At 42.3% G+C, this 20,252-nt stretch overlaps 1 protein-coding gene across 4 annotated transcripts in view; it reads right to left on the reverse strand.

The window, feature by feature from the left end:
* The window catches only part of LOC308391219 (zinc finger MIZ domain-containing protein 1-like), a 110,256-nt gene that overhangs the window by 58,803 nt on the left and 31,201 nt on the right, over nucleotides 1–20,252 (reverse strand). The window contains exon 3 of one of the 4 annotated variants that reach the window (XM_080873742.1): nucleotides 1,860–1,985. The exons of the other annotated variants lie outside the window; for them this stretch is intronic. The gene's annotated coding sequence lies outside the window, so the exon portion shown is untranslated. The remainder of the gene's footprint in view (nucleotides 1–1,859; nucleotides 1,986–20,252) is intronic. 4 annotated transcript variants of the gene reach the window in all.

The following is a 20,252-nucleotide window of genomic DNA, read 5'->3' on the forward strand; positions in this document are numbered from 1 at the left end:
CTCCCTTTTTCTGTCTTTGACTCTCCCTCTGTTTCCCTCCCTGCCTCTCAGTCACAGGGGCTGGATTGTTCTGCTGAGGCTTGGCAGAGGCTGCGGATGGGAAAAGTGCAGGGGAGGCAGCTAACACTTCCTGCCTCCCTGAATCAGAGAGTTAACCTTCACTGAGGGCACAATGGCTTCTCGTTAGCGAAACCACCCCACATGCAGGCAGCCTGTCACCAGCCATGTTCCTGTTCGCTGACCACCTTTTGTGTTTCTCTGTCCTCTGTCGGACTTCATGTCCGACAGCAGCTGCACCTCAGATGAGCACAATGGAGCAGTTTTACAGTATAGCAACTAGAATTAAAAGTAAGCATTTAGTCTTTTTGAGGACTTGAGAGTGATGCATACTAGCAGACAGCAGCCTTACTTGGATTTGATATTTCGACTTGAATTGAGGTTAAGATTACAAGAGTGAAAACGAAATTAAATAATCTGCTGTGCACATGTGCATATTTGAATGGGTTAGCACTTTTGAATGGTACTATAGTCCAGTCCAAGCCACTTAAGTTGCAGTTCAGACATGCAGTCCATGTCAGTGCAGATGCGGATACATATCACGAGTTACCGTGATAGATGATGGCCAGAAAATTGTTTTTGTACAGCACTACGACTTCACAGTGAGGCTGACCTTTAACCTTTTGGATATCAAATGTCATCAGCTGACAATTTGAACCAATCAGGCATTTCATTTTTGTGGCCTGTTGTTAAATTCTAAGTGAATGTTTGTGCTGCAATCGGATTTTCTCCGGGTGGGTCCCAGTGACCTTGACCTCTGGCCAGAAAAAAATATGAGCAGCTCATCCTTGGGTCCAAGTACAGGTTAGTAACAAATCTGAAGTAATTTTCTCGATGCATTTAGGACATATGAGGTTAATATTGGGTGGATGGATATAGAGACAACACAGGAAAACAATGTCACCAGCTCACTGGAGCAGAGGCACTGAAGAATAACAAGGTATGGAGTTTAAAAACAGACCTCTGTGGCCCACTCCTGATCCTTGAAGCAAGAGACTCAAGGCTACTGGAAAAACACATCTTAGTCTCCAACTAAATTTTCAGCACAGAAGTTGCTTTGTGGGCAAAAAAGTCTAGACAGACTCTAACAAGAAAGTGTCATCTGATTTGCCATTTGACATATCAAGGAATCTCATGATGCCTGCAGTTTCAAGCACTCAGGTTTATCATCCCTACAGAAAATCGCTGTGTTACAGACCTTCTTTGTATAAATAACAGAAATAAAAACCTTATCTTCAGAGTAATAGACAACCTTAGACAACTTAGGACAAGCAAACACTATACTGTACATTCCCCAGGATGGATTACGAGACACACACACAATCTCACAGAACTACCATAGCACAAACAAGAATGATATCACCCACCCACCACTGTAAAAAGGTCGATTCATGCTGGTGTATGTGATTGAGATAAGGGGTACAAAACAATGTGGCCTGAAGAGATGACGGGAAACAAAGCTGAATTTGTCCAGATGAGTCACAAAAGTCAACAGAAAAGAGTGAATGCAGTGGAGGTAAATGGTTTCTCCCTTGGTTTCCTCTCATTTTCACTGGCAAAAAAAAGGAGCACGAGGAAGGCTAGCCTAAGAGAAAATAAAGCATTGATTTTGCACACCGCCCTCTCTAAGGCAGAGGACTCCAATCAATAGGCTCAAGTAATACTCTGCACAAGTTTAATGCTTGAGCTGTACAGAGGCAGACAACTGCTTTGTCTGGAAATTATTCCTTTTTTTAAATTGCAGTGGCATTGCTGTTTGAAAGCGAAACAAAAGTAACTAGATCTGTTTAAAGAAACCATACCCTGGACGCCGATGACCAGAAGTCTGAGACTGGTGAAGCAGTTGGTGCACGCAGATCACCGTGTGGTCAAGGGTTCATCTAAATCAATTGGGGAAGTTACATGTGTTAGCCACTTTGTACGGTCATCTGGAAGAGAAAGGGAGGAGGAGGAGATGGGGGAGGGGTTTAAGGCATCAGGAGAGAGGGTCATGTTGCAAATCAGCAGCTGACCAGAGAGATGACCTCCAGCTAAAGGTGTGACCTTTGACACTGAGTTCTAGAAAAGCTGGAGAAACAGATACTGTCACTCTCCATGAATGGAGATTGAGTCAAGATAGGCATATGCTTCTTTGAAGTAGCCACTGAAAACTACAAACTGAAGGGTCTGCAGGTGATCCAATGCCTTCCACTAACATAAACGACCCAAATAAGTCTGGCTGAGCATATGGGGAATCTGATGAACTGAAAAAAAACCCCCCAAAAACAGTTCCTCCACTTTCATTTCCTGACTCCTTGCTTTTCCTTTTAAGGTGCCTCCCAAGTTCCTTCACCACCTGTAAAACGTTAAAAAGCCTTGACCCAAAGATTTGAACACTCATTAAGCTTTTTAACGTGGAGAATTCTCTGATATCCATTCTCTCAGATGTTTCTCTCTGTGCTGACCAAATGGTATATCAAGTTCAGGAAATTAGCCAGTTCCTGTCGGGGAAAAGAAAGAAAGAAAGAAAGCCGAACAAGGCCAGTATCAATGCAACACAGCTTTTACGCCGATGCTTCTCAGGCTTCTCTTACATCCCTCGGACAAAATCAGAGAGAATCAAAGCTCATCTACTCTTTTATGTTGGCTTCAGAAACCATTTTGGTATGTTTTGTTGAAATTGAGACAGAAAATGAAAATATACAGCTGCATGCATGAATCTGAGCTTTCGCGGTGCAGTCAATTGCATGCTAGTCAAAGGGCAGACCTCTCAGCACCTTAAAAACACCTGGATATTCCTCTGGGCTAGTTCTTTGCAAATAATATGGCCATTAGGTCATTTAATATCCTCTGGATAAATTGCTTTGGACCCTCGAGACACAACTGCTGTCCACACATCAGAAACCAATCAAAGGTCTGTCCTAGTTATGGCAAAGACTCTGTCAGGCTTGAAGCCGCAACATGTCTCCAGGGAAATAGAGAGAGGCAAGATAATCAAAGACAATCCACCACTTCCTGTTCTTTATCAGCCCAAAGAATCTAAATGGGCTGTGATTAGGGCCTCGCTTTAACTAAATTTATCATAAGCAAGATTAAACTTTGAATGGCAGTGAAAGTTGACCCACTGAGTGGTCGGGTGAATGACAGCAGTATCGTTGCTAGAGCCACCACCAGCACCAGCCTGGGTTTGGCATGTCACACAACTGTGACCCCAGTCGCAGTCACAACCCACACACACAGTGTGGCTGTAGCACTGGTTGAAACACTAACCCTGCTGTTTCCATTGCACTCTTCAAACAGACAACTGGCCCCTGCAGCATGTGGTGAAAAGCGCTTTCTCGTGCATGAATAAACAAGTGCACACAAAGACAAAAATACAAGCTAAAGTGAGAAAATCTAAGTCGTTTACATGAAAAAATTTTTTTTAAAAAACAACAACTTATCAGTGAGAATTCGCCCAGTTAGCATCCGGTTCTTTGCTCGAATCTGCACAGTGTCTACTTGAGCTCTGTTGACCTGCAGGCGTCGAGGCAGACCTTTGCATGCTGCAACTGAAATTAGGTTAGGAGAAGTCATTTGTCTTTGGTGGAGGGAGCACGAGGAAAAAAAGAGAGGCTAAAGAGGCCAGATTGAGCAGGAAGGCTGCAAAGGGGAAGGAGTTCATGCAGACTAACATCTGTGATATTTCTTCACTTCATACTCCTTCTCCCATCCCCCCCTCTTTGCGTGTGCCAAATGTTAAGGTGGGGCTTACAAAAGCAGCAAAGTGTGAGTGTAGTATTTTTGGTGAGTGTTGTGAATAGCGCTGATGGCCACATGTAATCATAAATTCTTAAGAGTTTGAAAAAATAAATCAATAAATCAAACGTTTTTATATTCCTACTATTAAAGTCAAAGAAACTATATAAATGTTGTTATTTGCAATCCCTAGTTACATGCAACTTATGCATCTCCATCGTGGTTTCTTGCTGCTTTGCGAATGAGAATGATGTTACAGCTCATTGCTACACTATTTTGCAAATTCAGCAGAAGGTTAGGCGAGCTTATTGATTATATGCATTTACCTTTTCACCAACAGCGAGCTCTGAAAAGCCTCTGCTCGATTTCCAACAGAAAACACTAAACATGCAAATATACTTGATATTTCTAGGTGATTGCCTTGTAGTTTAGCTGATTCTGTGGTATTAAGCTACTTGCAAGGAGGTAAGACATCTGGATATTTCAGAAACTGTGAATTTGGGTTGATTTTGTGACCTTGAATAATATTGTAGATGTTGGTGCACTAACTCATCTGTAAGAAATAATAAAAAAAACACTTTCTAAAGATGAATCAGATGATTAACCAAACACGCTGTATATTTCTTTATTGGGTTCATGTCTGTTACGCTTCATTGTTTAGACCTGCAAGCCTGAAACAGAACATAAACATATAAAACTCAGATTTAAAAGAATTTATGTAGAAGTACAGAATAAAAATACAAATATGAATAAAAATAATTCCCTGTACTGTTAATTTCTCTTTTCCACAAGTTTCCATTATTTTTTCTTCTTCACCTCTGTGCTTTGACCTCTGTAAATGTATTTATAATTGTAGTGTCTTTACCTTACAATATAAAACACCTTGAGGCGACTGTTGTTGTAATTTGGCGGTGTATAAATAAAACTGAATTGAATTGTAAACCAGTTCTACTGTTATTATTATTCTTATATTACTTTCAGTAAACTCTATGAAAAAAGTATGATGTAATGATATTTTAAAGCGTCACCACAGATTGTACAGTCATTCCCACTCCTGCTCTCTTAAGTACAAGCTAATTATGAAAATTGCCCTAGAACACAACTGTTACTAGTAAGTAAGAGGTGTACGAATATCTGTGATAACTGCCAATGTTTTGTCACCATGCCATTGCTGAGTTGTTTATAAATGGAGTCTAACAGGCTAACTAGCGCAGAGTGCTAACAGCTCATCCCTCTGTCCACGGTGGGGGAAAACCTCACTTTACTCCACTATGTTGGCTCATTATCTCAGCCTCCTCTCTGGGAAAAGCAGAACCGCAAAATGCCTCAGCTTGCTTGAACAGATACTTGCAGCGTGTTGTGGGCTTGCCCCACTTTGTCTTAGATACATTACATACTCGCACACAGGTATACACAAAACCTCTGTGCCCTATCGCTTGTTAATAGGGCTTTTCTTTAGGTGGATGTAACAAGGAGCCATGCAATGCCTGGGATTTTTAATAAACACAAATAGTTGCTGTAGGAGACTATAATGGGGCAGTTTGTCTTACTTTTTGAAAACAAACATATATTATGTTTAAGTTTAATAGTAGATTTAAAATGCATATGATTTTCAACTCATTATACAATGTGCACATGCTAATATGCAAGCCCCAGTAAATGTTATTAAGCCATGTTAAGACACTTATTCACATCTGTTACGCGCTTATAGGACTACATGAGTGTAGCTAATAGCAACATGTTCATGGTTAGATTATTCATGAGCAATTATAACAGTGACTGTTAAAAGCAATGATAAAAGTCTTGATTTTTTTTTAAAAAAAGAATTGCTTATAAAAAGTTGTTGAAAATGACTGAAGCAGTTTAACATCTTCATAACATTTGGCAAATTTGTAAGTTTAAGGAGCTTTATTCTTAGACCGTAACAATTAACTGATGATCACGCTCGTCTTAGATTAATTCTTTAGTTAATTGATTAATTAAGTAGTCATTTCAGCATTGCTAATTTGGGGCTTAAGACAATGAGTGAGCATCGCACCCTTACCCACACTGAGTGGGGGGAGGACACTATTCAGGAAGAAAATGCTTGGCCGCTGCTGCCACCTTGTTCTCGTGACTGGAAACATTATTTGTCTGCTGGCTCAGATGTTGCCTCCCGTCTCTAGGATGAGACCCCCCCCCCCTCCTTTTTCCCTCCCTGTGAGCTCTTGTACCCCTCCCCCCTTCACAGTTTAGGACCCACCCTACAGGGGGGTTGAATTTAATAAAGGCTCCCTCAGCCACATGCTAAAAAGGTATGCAAATGTGCAGGTCCTTCTGTTTTCTGCTGTGTGTGTGTGTGTCCCACCACCACCACCCCCAAAAACCAACTGACTGCTCTTCTCTCGGAGCCAAAGCCAAACACAGAGGGAGGGAGAAAGACAGCGTGCGAGAGAGAGAGCAAGAGAGACAGAGAGAGAGTTTGGGTGTTTGTTTTTCAGAGGGATGGATGATTTTGTTAGGACTGCTCCTGGGTATTTGATCTGAAAAGCTATTATGATCATTGCGATTAGAATTAATTACATTACGAGCTACAGGAATTGTGAAAGAGGTACTTGATGTGCCTCCTTGTAGAGAGAGGAATCATAAACGCGCACACATCTAATAATTCCTCGAGAGCGGCAAGATGAAATTAATAGCGCAACAAAATTGGCAACCTCAAGGCCATTGCTAATAAATAAAATAATAAAAATTAAACACCCTTGCATATGTGTGCTGTAAAAAAGAAAAACAAACAAAAAAATAATAATACAATATTGACTTCTCCAGTCTTCTGAAGCAGCTCCTCCTCCCACATATCAGTGATCCCTATCTAATACAAAGGCCCCAGCCTTTGCGTGGCTACCATGATGACCCGTGTTCATGAGGAGGTGAGAGCTGATCATTTTGTTCCGATGTAGTGAGCCGTGACAGGCAGCAGTGCGGGAAGGAGGTTAGGGGGTGGGGGTGCAGAGGGGAAAAGGGAGGAGAGGAAGGCCATAGAGGGACCCACCAGAAGCAGCACAGAGTAAGGCCAGACTGAGGGGACCAGCCTTTCCTGCTGCTTCCTTCCCGTGCTCTTGGCCAGCTGAGCAATCAGGTCACCTCTCTTTCCCGTGTCGCTTCTGGTCAATTGTTCTCCTCTTTCTCTCTCCCTCCTCTCCTCCAAGTGCTACAGCCTGCAGCTGTTGCAGCTGATGTCATTTTTTGATAGGATTTTGTCTGTGCCTGCTTGTTGGTTGCTGCCTCTCTGCCTAAACAAATGCAAACACGGTGAGGGCTCATTTAAAAAGGCACATTCTGCGAACGTGAGGATCTTTCATGTGGGACACGTGGAGGGGAGGAGGAGGAGGAGCAATCGCAATGCTGCTCTCATGCAAACCCGGGATAACATGCAAATATAGATTTGTTCTTTCGAGTTCTTCCTGGTATTATCATGAAAAGATGCTCGCTTAACTATGCAACAACACAGTAAAACATTTTGTCATGCGGCCTTTCCATTCATACAAGCAACGTTTTTTTTTATTCTCGATCCATAAGCACCAATGCGCTACTCACTTCCTACAACCACTGTTAAGCTCAGTTAACTTCAGTTGAAGTTAAATTTGCAAAACAATATCAAGGCTTAATCCTGGGGGTGCTTGAGGAAAATCCATGGCAGAAACTAATACAGCACTTGCTTTAAGCTATGAGGGGAGATATATAGAGGGAGTTGTGATGATGCTAGCTGACAGTTAATTCCCAGCTTTGATGTACTCCAACACGGTCATGTTAAAAAACTCCCCTGTGTAAGTGTGCCGGAGACTTAGCGTCAAAGACAGATCAGATCGTGTTCTGGCTTGTTCAAAGACCAAGAATATTTACATTATTGGCTCAAACGGCATTCGAAGCGACTACATCATCGTCGTCATCAAGGACAGAACGGGGCATGCCGGAAAGTTTGGCACATTCTCATCCCTAAAAAGAAAGATAAACGCAATCTTTCTTCTCTTTTGCTTTAAAAATGAGCAGTCTCACAACACTGAACAGACTCTAGAAACAACAATCTGGTGAAACCGAGAAAGAGATAAATAAAATCTGTGTGCATGTGCAACAATGTGATGCATACTATTTCCTGACCTTGAAATAACTGCCACTTATGAAAAGCTGTTTTGGTATGAGAGACACCGATTATAGCCCATTTCTAGGACAGCACATAATCAGTGTCCAAGTTCCAAATCAATGACCTACTTCCAAGCACACACACACACACACGCATATCCACTGAACATATGCTGTCAGGCAAACTCTTTTTTTAACAGCTTAATGTGGAGAAAGACAGAAATCAAATCGAGCCGACACTTTGTTTTGATCTGAAATTTTAACCGCAAGTAGACTTTTAGACACCCAAATAAGGGCAGCGTGATTTCATAACAAGCAGGCAGAGCAGCCGAGGCCCTCCGCCGAGCTGCTTGTGTTATTTTGACACTGGCTGGCAGCGAGGGGGGCCTGTGGGGTCACGAGCGCCAGTGCTTTACTAGTGAGAGTAGTTCAGAGCTGACCTGGATAAACTGAAGAAACAGTCGACGCTGGCTTCCACAGCCTCCCGCGCTGTGAGGAAATGTGAGTGGCGGCTTGCTTGGTGAGGTCAGGCTACACAGAGCGCAGCCCCTGCATGCCAGTTCTTAATGCAGGGTGGGCTATTTACAGACCCCCCCCCCCCCCCACTGCCTCTCCTGATCCCCTCGACTCGCCTCTACAACCCCCTCGAGCAGATTCACCACCACCACACAGCTCCATGTACCATGCATTCATGCATACACATGGCGAAGACTTTTCAGAGGATCGAGCTCTAGTCTTCCAAAACCAGGAAATACTTCTGAGTGTATCTTTTAAATGAGACCTCGTTTGACCTGCGGGTACAAACAGTCAACATGAGACAGAGGAGACTGAGAGGGTAAATGAGCTGTCCATACATACACATGCAGCTGTCATGTACCGCAGCCCCAGACAGACTGCAGGCGGATGACAAAGACAGACAGGTCGCCATGATTTAACAACTAGAGGACGCTAGGTTACACGTGCCTTGGGTTTGTGTTATAAAGCTTCCCTTTTTCGATGGGTTAGTTCTCGCAAATGACAAAAATAGATTTCTTCATTTAGAGAATAGGTGCACATTAACCATCTCTAAACTCCACCCATACATTAAAATAACTTGCCTTCACTGTTCCTCCTGTCCATACTGCCTGTGGAGAGAACCCAGTCTGATTTCAGCATTCTGATTTAGACAAACCATGAGGTTTATTTCCAGAGTTACAGTCACACTGAGATGGTTTTGTTTGAATTTTTTAGGCTTTAATATATGCATCCTGGAGAATTTTGCTTATGCATATCGATGTAAGCTGTTTTCCCTTGGCTATTTTACTTCTACTAAGTCTTCAAGTTCATTGCGGTGGACTGGAGCAAAAATATCATGTTGCATCAAGAAAACAGTTTTATATTGCAGGCAATAGCTGAAGAATATATAGAGAAAAAAAGACACCATAAAGAAAGCTAGACTTTATAAAGATTTTAAAAGAGACTAGCTGGACTTGTATAACTTTTAGACTGTTTGGCTGTATTCTCTAGGCACACGTTGCTGCCATTAATTTTTTTATTGTACTCTTATCATATTATTCCTATATCTACTTATAGGGACAGGCCTGTAGATTATCCACATAAATCTTTTAATGCCTTGTGCATGCATTTTAAATCCAACTCCCCGTGATGAACTCAAAAACTGGGCAAGTAAAATCAAGAGCATCTGCATAGCTACTAGTAGCAAGTGCAAAAATACAGGCAAGAAAAACCTGAACCCTTGACCCCCTGTGTGAGGGGATCAGGTGGCTCCGTTATGCTCCGGGGGCTTTTTGCTGGCGATGGTTTGGGTCCACTTGTTCCTTTAGAGAAAAGGGTCACTGCAAATCAATACAAAGTTGTTCTGAGCGATCACCTTTATCCTGCGATGAAACATTTCTATCCTGAGCGATTTCTTCAGCGTAACAATGGCGGCATTGAGGGGGGTCGCTGAATGGTTTGGTGATTATGGAAATTATGTGAATCATATTCTTAGGCCTGGGTAGTCATGGGAGATTTTAGTGCTCTCCACACCATATTCAAAACGCCCATTTAGGGAATACCTTTAGGAAGAATGGCATTTCTTCCCTCTAGTACAGTTCCGGAGATGTGGAAACTAAATGCCAAGGTGCATGAAACTCTTCTGGCAAGCAGCTTCTCACTAAGACATGCTATATGGGGCTTTCCTTTAATTTGTCACCCATCGTGGAAGATGTTTTTTCAGTCATTTTTCATGAAGGCGTGACACACATTAGATGAATTAGGCGAGCTGAGTAAAACTGCACGTATGTGATTTGTACTTTGGCCCACCAAGAAGAGGCCTCGGGGCTGTTAAGATATTTTGACGCAATCCTCCACGGCTGTGTGTGGCGTTCGAGTCTGCCGTTTCTCCTGGGAGCATTGATCCCGCATAATGACTTTTGTGGAAAAAGCTCTTTCCACAATGGACAGCCTTGTCTTGTGCCATACTCGTTATCAGGTTTAGACAACACAGGGATGGAATATGAACATGCCAGCGAGTGAAATAATCCTTTCCTCTTTTTCTTCTGAAAGGTAGATCAGGTTTTGTCACTGAATCACTGCAGAAAGCTATTATGCTGAAATGATATAAAAACAAATCAATTTTTCCTGTTCATGCATGGTTTCACAAAACTATTCCTCAAGCCCGGAGGAACAGGCACAAAATTAGTTTGGCTGAGCGTGGCCGTTAATACGGCGAATGGGGGGGAACCATTTGGGAAAAGGGATGGTGAAATACTTTTTTTTTTTCCTTTTATCAATGAGAAGGCAAACAGAGTTAACTATTCATCCAGGCTTTATCACTGGAGACTAAATGAATGACTTCCTTTCTCTGTGCTTTGCTGGTCTCCAGAAAGGTTAAATGGGTATATCCTGCTGACCCTCTTCCCCACTTAAACCATAAACTTGACCTTCTTCGGGTTCTTGCTCTGCAGCCGAGCCGACTGGTCGCCTCCTGGAGGAAAAGTTCAAGCTGAAAGTAAAAGACCGAGGATGTTTTTTTCCCAGCATGTCAGGCACAAAGAAAATAAAACAGGTAAAGCTTTAAAAAGTGATTTCATATTAACAATAAACAGCAAACTGGCATACGAGTGGAAAATTCAAGACAAGAGCATTACGACCCACTGTCCTGCCCAGTGCATTGTAGTCAGACAAAGACCTCAAAGCTGTGTTTCTGGTGAAAAAGCAGAACAAATGGGGATTACAATATTTGAGGAAATAGAGTCTTTCAGTTGACCTACATCCCCCAAAGAGACTCCAAATTATAATCCGAGCATACATGTTCAGCTATTGAATTTTTAGATTCTGTATCAACACCATGAAATTGTGTTAGATGGCAACTAAATGGGCAAAAAAGGGAGATTAGTAGCTTGAGATACTGACAGCACTCACATGAATCTAAAGGTTGAAATGAAGGCTGAGGGCTCATGATTTCAATTGATTCTATTCTCTTCTAACTCGACAGCTTTAGATAAGAAAATCAACACATGCAGTTACATTTGACTGTGACGCTAAAAACAAACAAACAGAAGAATCCACGACTAAAAAAGTGCAGGCTGTATTAAATCATTCTTCACAATTTAGCAGCAGCCTCTGCAGTTTTGATTAGAGTATTCACCGAACCCTGCACTTTAACACTCTAAATCAATTAGATGAACGAGTGTGCACGCACACACACACACACACACGCACATTTCAGCTGTTTAAATCCAATAATGATTTAATGCATGGGCATCCTCTAGCAACGACCAGTCCAATAATCATACACGCACACAAACAACATCCATTAACGGCTTCGGCGATGATAGCGCAATCACTAACAAAAACCCCCAAAACTTTTCAGTTATTTAAATGCGTAAAAAATATAGATTAAAGTGGCCACGCTGAAACTTTCAGGCGCACAATTTTAAGGCTTTTATTTCTTTGTTGATTAATGTCAGAGCATTAAAAAGGAGAAGTGCAAAGTAAAGTTGAACTTCCTTCTGTTTTTCTCGACTATTTTAAGGTTAGAGTAACCACAAGTTGGAAACAGATTCGCAGTTATTCCACCTACGACAACCACATCTCCAATATGTATGAGACTTACAGAGTCGCACAGAGACTTGATTTATTGATTTGTTAATATGCAAATTAACTCCTAATTTGTTCCTCCTTGTTTTCTCATCGCCGTTCTTTGTGGGAACTGACTTTACTTTGCTTCTGCCCTTTGCCTTCTATACAAATACGCACGATCATTATACTGTATTATTGTTGACTGTTTAAATAGCGTGTCTCTGTGTGTGACAGAGAAAAAGAGAGAGAGAGAACACTTGTGTGTATGTATGTTTACGAAGCCTCAGGAAATACCAGGACAGACATGCTGACTCTCCAGCACTTCGGGCCCATGTGACTGGAAACACACAGGCCAGATTGTTTGCATGTTTGCTTGAGGGCCGTGATAAGAACATTGGGTTAGAGAGAAATATCAAAGCAGAACTCGGCATCTGAATCTGGCCTCGCACCAAAAGAAGCGGTCCGGTTTGACTGCTTATCTCCCGTTAAACTTTTGTTTTTGAGCGATCAGCCACCCTGATAATTTGCGTGATGACTCTTGCGTTCGTGTCCCCGAAGCGATCCAGTGCAGTCAGCCTCCATTGGCTCCCTGTTCTCATTACATTAGCATAATGCAAATGCATTTAGAGTCGGTAACCTTGCTGTTGCTCAGCACTATTTACAGCGTATACACACAAGCGCTGTGAGAGCTGCACTGCTTGACAGTTTCTCTTTGGCTACATGCCTCTGATACATTAATACATTAGTGCATCTGTTTATATAAAGAGAGGTAAGACGAGCGGGAAACGTAGCACCCTTTAACGTAACAAATAGCCATGTGACTTTTTTTGCAGTTAAAATTGAGTTGCGTATGATTAAGATGTTACTGGAGCTAAAAGACAGTTTCCTCTTTTTTCTAGCTGACATCAAAACATTTTTTAAGTCATTTAAGTCCTGCCCTGTCTTGTTAGAGGTCACTGGAAACCCAGCCGTGGATCGTTATGAAACTCAGGGGTTTTGAGTATTTTGAACAAAGTATCTAGCCTCTTACCTTATCTCTAGGGTTGCCAACTCCCTGAAAAATAAATAAGGGACACCTTGTGGCCAGGGCCGGGCGACCCAGTTGTCTTCACCCTTCCCAGTGTGGTGAATTTTCTAGCTCTTTTTTTGTGTGTGAAATTATTTTTTTAACCATTTGACTTGAAGTTGATTTAAGTAGATGCATATTCTATTCTTTGTGATATGAACACATGTGAAACAAATGATCATTTAGCCATTTATTTTTAGCTCAAAATGACAACATTAACACAGTAAAACAGGTCTCTTTCTTAAACAGAAGCCTGTCATGCTTAACTTTTGAGAATATAAGTAAATCTTTCTTTAAAAGCACTCTGTCCTGCTTAACTTAAAATAATAGAAAACAATAGAAAGAAAAATATTCTTGTAACAGTGCACATTTAGTGCATTTAGTACAATTGGCTTCAGTTGAGGTATTATTTCAGCTTTTCTAATGCTAATCAGCTGCTCCTGTTTGTAAACCCGCTTGTTCCCATGATTACGCATCATAACTCATCATCATTATTCATCTATGTATTACTTTTATGTATTAGTCATCAATTTGTTGTAATCATCTATCCTTGCAGTTGTTTATTACACAAAATAAGTTATATTATCACACTTCTGGCCACATAGCGCTGATATTCACTGCACATGCCCATATTAACTTTTTCCAGCCAGGTGTTTTCCTTTTCCCATTCTTCCCTTTCTCTGAGGGGAACAAACATTGCTGCTCTAATGCTGGGCTCACACTGTGCGATTTTTGGCCCATTTTGAGCCGATTTTTGAGCGATCGGACCGATTTTGGCCTTCATCGTGCGTCGTGTAGTATACGTGGGGTAACGAGAAGTGATTAACACCTCACGACCAGCTCCCGATCATCAATCGCTCGTGAGGGTGTCACCACAGGGGCTCACTGCTCACGCGCAAACACGTAAACGTTGGTGTAAAAGATGGAGCAGCACGGCAGTGCAGCGTGTGATCTGGACACAAGCGATGGAGGCACAACTTGTAGAACTTTGGAAAGCTCATCCGAGCCTTTTCGATGTGGCATCACAAAATTATCACGACCACAACAACCGTGAAAATAGTTGGATTTACACTGCTGCTCAATCACAGCTGCCTGATCAGTGTTTTTCATTAGCAATTTAGCAAAGTTGATGGTGGTGGCGTGTCTGTGTGAGTGACAGACAGAGAGAGCGAGCGACAGATTTTCTGTTATAACCTTCATGTTATGGAGGCACAGTGTGAGCACTCAGGTCGCATCAGAGCATCGGGCGGTATAGTGTGAGAGTACATCGTGACATACGAACTTCTAACCCCTGCGAGTCAATCGTGCAGTTTGAGCAGGAGCTGAATAACGTGACTGAAAAAAATCGCACAGTGTTTGCCCAGCTTTAGGTGTACTGTCATCCGAGACTTGCACCGCAGAGTCGGCGTTTGTTCCCCTGTTGGCCATGCTTCTTGTTGTGGTCATCTGTTGTCTTCCGGTATTTTCTCCGCAAGCGACCTTTCCTCGACCAATGAGATGAGCGGTAATCTGAATTGTCATACTCGAATTGTCATAAGTGTGCTGTCAGCTCATTGGTCACAAAGCAGGAGAGGGGCTGGGAATTATGTTTTCAAACAAAGTGTTAATTCCATAAACATTTATAGACTACTTTTGATTCTCACTGTATTACGGGACAAAGTGCGTCCCTTATTAGCTCAATACGGGACGTGTACTTTTGTTTCGAAATACGGGACGATTCCGTATTTTAAGGGACGGTTGGCAACCCTACTTATCTCTTAATTAACTGCATGTCATCATTAGAAGCAAATAAATTAGATTAACATTGAAAGAGGATGTGGAAGATTCATTACATCCTTCGGCCTGTCAAAGTTGGTTGTTGGCACTCAGGGAGCTTTCTGGCTGGTCTTTTGTGCACTTCCCGCTTTGATACTCTCACATCAGCAGTAACATCTCACATGGATGCCATTATAATGTCATTAAATGCTGTGTCCAGCAAAAGGTGCAAGCAGCCAGTCTGAATAATTAATTCCTCCTGTTCGAGCTGCGGGGACTCTGATCAGAGCTCAACCTGGTAACACACTCTGTTATGATTGGCTAAAGCAAGGTCAGTGTCTTAAGAGACCTTGCTCTTAATATCCAGCAGCAATTAGTGGCTGCTGTGCGGGTGTTGCACATGTTATTATGTGATAGGGGAAGGAGAGTGACCGCGGGTAGAGATTTAATGTTATGTTTCTGCACGCTGTCACCAGGCAAAATGAAGCACAAATCAAGTGGCTAGCACATAAAAACACTGTTTCTAAAAGGAAGCAGGGTTACAAAAACTCTGGAAAGCTCTGGAAATAAGCAGTGCAACAAATAGTGACAGCTTAAAATGTGAGCATGGCAGTTCTTGGTAGAATACCTAGCATGCCCATCAGCATTTTACACCCTGGAAATGAGGGTGTCCTCTCTCACAGAAATGACGTCTTGACTACCGCTGGTTGGTGCGTTTTGGTGTTATTTTGGCTTATCATGCACCATTCACTATTTCTGTCCAGGTGTGTGAAGAGGCCTCTAAAGGCAGTTAGGTGATACATGAATGCAGGAGCGGAGGGATTTTACTATGGCACAGAGGGAGACTTCTACATCAGCTGGAAAAGGTGTTCTACAGAAAAATGTGGAAAAATCTCTACAAATGTTTGGTTTCCTTTCTTGTATTCAAATTCCAGCAAATCAAAGGGGGATATTTCTTTCGTTCTGAATAGCAACACCTATCTTTTAGGGGAAGACTACAGTGAGTCAAGTAAGCCTCGAATTTGAATAAAACACTTTAGGGTTGTGTTAAAATCACAGCTGCACAAGCAAAATTAACCATAACCTTAGAGTCAGTGGCAGGGTTTGTTGGGAAACCAGACGGGTTGAAGACGTTCAAAGGGTGATGCTGGTGGGATGCTAATGTGGGAACATGTCAGGTGAAAAGAAGCTGCTAATGAGCCGATGACCACTTCGCAACCCACGAAGGACAAGGGTGTGACTAGGTATCGACTGAGGATCGGAATTGCAGGGAAACTATCCATTCCCACTTGTAGGAAAGATAAAACCGTGCAGAAAAAAAACAAATACAGTCACAGAGAAGACTGCTGTCTCCATCCGAACACAACAGCAACAAAGGAGTCAAACAGAAACTTCCAGTAAAATGACCATGAGACGGACTCCGCGCAACTGAGCGTCGACTCCCTATGAGTCAAGCCATTGTGAGGCGTACAGCGCACAAGTCTAGTTCCCAGTGAATCAGAGCAGTCAGCTGCCATCCACCACCTCAAGGCACAAGGCAGTCTAGCACAGGACTGCAGACATGTGACCAGATGTCTCACACAACCGCTGTTACTGTACTGAAACACTAACAGTGAGCTCTTAGATAGGTCCCGCCAGTGTACTACCATCTAAACATGTTTGAACAGGTTTTCTCAGTTTATGCAGTTTGGATACATACTGTGAAGATATAGCAGGTGTTTGTAAATCTATAGATAACTGTGACTTTTGATTTACAGTCTGCTGTCAAGAGGGCGCAGTGACATCAATACTGTAGCGGGAGTTTGTCTGAGGCCTTGCTGAGGACACCAAAATATCTCTCCACTTCTTCTGCCCCCCTTCCACTGACAGTGATACACGGCATTACAGCTGTCTAAATATTACTTCTTTTTTCCCCTCTTCATCTTGCTCCTCTCTTGCCTTTTCTGTCCCTGTGTGAGCTCGCAGACTTTGACCAGGATGAGTTTAGGAGGGACAAATGTTCAACTGGCGCAACTGTGGATGTCCACATTTGGGGCACCGTTGTCTGTCCGGCGTTCAGCTATAACCAGCCACACACCTGTGGTGTTACTAATCTTGCAGCTAACCATGATTTAATTACTCCCAAAAATAATGTTTTTACAAGGCAGTACCAACGTGTCAGTATATCAGCTTTTAATGCAGTTTATATAAGAAGCCACACTAACGCTAATCTCATAAAAGGACAAACAGAGCCATTGAAAGTCCTCTGCTCTTTACTTCATTAGTGGCTCAGCTTGCTCTCCTTATGCAAAGAGTCCCCAGGTGCATGAATGTTTCATGGCCACCCTTGCTGCCTCTGCTCAGATTCAGTCTTTCCTCCCTCCTCCCTGAGGAAGCTCAAACTCCACTGTCAATTGCACTCACTTACACTCTGCTATCGTCATCAGCAGCCAGGGGGAGAGGCGGCACATAAGACAGCTGTTTTGCCTTGATGACTCAATCATCCCCTTTAGTGGGATTAGCATCAGTATCATCATCCTTATCATAGCCTTTGATCCCAAAATTACCAAACAAGTCTGAAATTGATGACAATCAGCCTGTCAGACGTAAATTCACAAGTTGTCAAAAAGATCGGACTTCGCTGTATAACACTCAGTCATGCCAGATGCTACATTATACATTTGAAGTATGAAACGTATCAAGTATGAAGCTACTTTAAGGCATTTCACACTTTAATGTGACAAAGTTGTGTTTGTCGTAAATCTATAAATATTAAGATATCAGCTCTAGATCATTACTATTTATGGCCCATCCAACATAAGACTAGTGCCAGCAGAGAACCAGTTGCTAAGTAGTAAACAAGAAATGTGTGTCTAACCACACCACTGAAGCATTTCATTGGATCACATAAATAACAATTAACTTTTTAGAGGTATTAGTAGATGTATTTTCAACTTCTAAAGAGGCACGCTAGGCGTTTTGCATTCTTTTCAGTTGTTATGCTAAGCTTAGACAGTTGCCTCTAGATCTTTCTATAACACATCCATGAGAGTCTCCTGGATTGAGTCTTTCTCCAGACAAGAGGACACTATTCCTTTAAATCTGTAGCTCATTTTTCTGGCCACTTTTTGCACTTTTATGGATTATGTTTACGTTTAAAGGTTAAAAACTTTTCCTTTTGTACAAACGCAGGTGTTAAGGAGCAACATCATTATTCATTCAGAGCTGTTTGTGGCCACCTGATAAGTGCAAGATCAAAATCCATGTTAGCTCTGTTTTTGGTCTTCACCATCTTCTGTCGGTTTATTTGACTATCCAGACATTTGAAGACATTTGAAGACAGTCTGTTTTTAGGTGAACAGCTCCTTGCAACAGCAAAAGGTCAACTGTGAGAATGAGTGAAAATGAGAGCGTGAATCAGACAACTAAGGTGTCGGTCACATAGTCATTAGGGACTGGGAAAAATGTGTATTTCCTATCTGGTTGGTGGTTACTGGGGGTAGCTCGCAGTCAACAGGTGAAATTATTTGACTATGATGCACCCAAAACCTGCTTGTGATTGTGAGCGGTTGCTAGCAGATTGCTGCAGTTACCCATAGTTCACCTAAAAGACTGACTTGTCTGCAAGCAATCACCATTTAGTCTCCGAGCTATAAAGAAACCAGAACTCGAAATGGAGAATTTTGTCTTTAAAATACAAGATTTTTCTTACAACTGCAACTGACACATTGCTTAAGGTGCAACTTTAATTCTGAAGTACAATCCTCGCCTTTACCAGTTTACATTGCACTCTTCACAGATCTACTACAGCTTGGCGAGCAGTTTTCCAGTGTTATGCAAACAGATCGCAATCTTCCCATGCAAACTACTGGTGACCGCGGCAACCAGCTAGCAACCAAAAACAACTGCAAAGTGGTATTTATTGCAGCGTCGTATACCTCTCTGCAACAAATTTTACGCCAGTGACCGCCTGCAACCTCCAGCAATGACTAATCAACTAGTAACAGAATACACACTTTTCCCTTGCTATCAGCGGGGCACTGAGCAATCTCTAGGCCCACGCAATTAGGGCTTTAGCGGTCGATTTAGCACAGATACCAGTGATTTCCAGATGCACAGACTGATCTCTAGACCTGTGTGACTGGGGCCTATACAGTGCAATGAAACTCTGAACTGCTCTGTAAAGTCGACAAATATATCCGTACCTTATTATCAAATTACTGAGGGGCATCACTACGATCGCACTACAACCTCTATCACGCTATTACTTTGTTTTCCGATGACCGTTTCAAATATTGCATGAATTACGGCCACTTGATGTAACTTGATGAATTTTAACTACAGCACATAGGTTCAGGGCTCATATTTGTCATCTTGCTGTGAATAGATTTTTAAAACGGGTAATCTGAATGGCAGTCAGATCAGCTGATGTGCTAATTCAAGGCCCTGCAGTGGTGCCAGTATAATCATTTCATTAGCTTTACACAGACACTTTATAAATGGAACAGTTAAGCTGTGTGGAGCTTTAGCTTGTTGGGTCTTGGTCATATTTTACAACAAAAATGTACTAATTTGATGAGGCCCTAGTAAAGCTTTCTAACAAAGAGGAATTCAATAATACAGTAGCGTGAGGCTATAGAAAGGTTAATGTGGTCCTATTTCGAGGCAGACCATTCACAAGCCAGCAACATGTCAATGCCAAGTGTTTTTAAACATATTACAGCATGTCATTAATTAATTTGTTGGCTCGTGAAGCGTGGCTTATTCAGGCTATTCATCATGAGCAGGAAATTGACAAGTTCTCCGTGGATGGCATGTCAAAGGGATATCAGCTTCAATTTTGCAGCAGTGGAAGCAAGCACTACTTCATTTGTTTAATATTATCTGCTTTTCTTTGTTTGAGCAGAGTCGGGTTGATAGCTTATACAAAGACAGATGAGATGTAGAGGACGATTCGGCAGGGTCACAGAGCAGTGGGGAGGTGCGTCTCAAAGCCAAGTGTTAGTTAACAGCTTCCTCCTGATGTACGTTGACTCAAGCAAGCTGTGGAGAACATCTGTCCCGAGTACACAGATACTTTGTACCGCCACAGTCGACCTGTCAATCACACACGGTCAGGCAGTCACTGACATGCTACCAGTGGTTGTGACCACCTCTGAGGATACATGCACGTATAAGCTGACACATCTACATTTGCATGTGTCTCTGAGAAAGGGGATATGAAGCTACATCTATTTTTAGTACAGTACACTGAGCTCTGCCTCTGTTACGCTGGTCTGTTCCTAGGACAGGCAGCTAGGTCATCTGCAGCAACAGAGAGCGCCGGGATGGAGAGATCTGGCCGTACTATCTGACCCCAGCACTCCAGCTCCTACATCAGTGGGAGACACTTACAAGATTCCTGGGCGGCCGTTGGGGGAGGCTATCTGGAAAGAAGAGATGCTTGACGGATGCTGTGCTCATCCACCTCTTTTTCTCTCCAATGACTAATGGG

The sequence above is a fragment of the Rhamphochromis sp. 'chilingali' genome (genome assembly GCF_963969265.1).
Source record: "Rhamphochromis sp. 'chilingali' genome assembly, chromosome: 22".
Lineage (NCBI taxonomy): Eukaryota > Metazoa > Chordata > Actinopteri > Cichliformes > Cichlidae > Rhamphochromis > Rhamphochromis sp. 'chilingali'.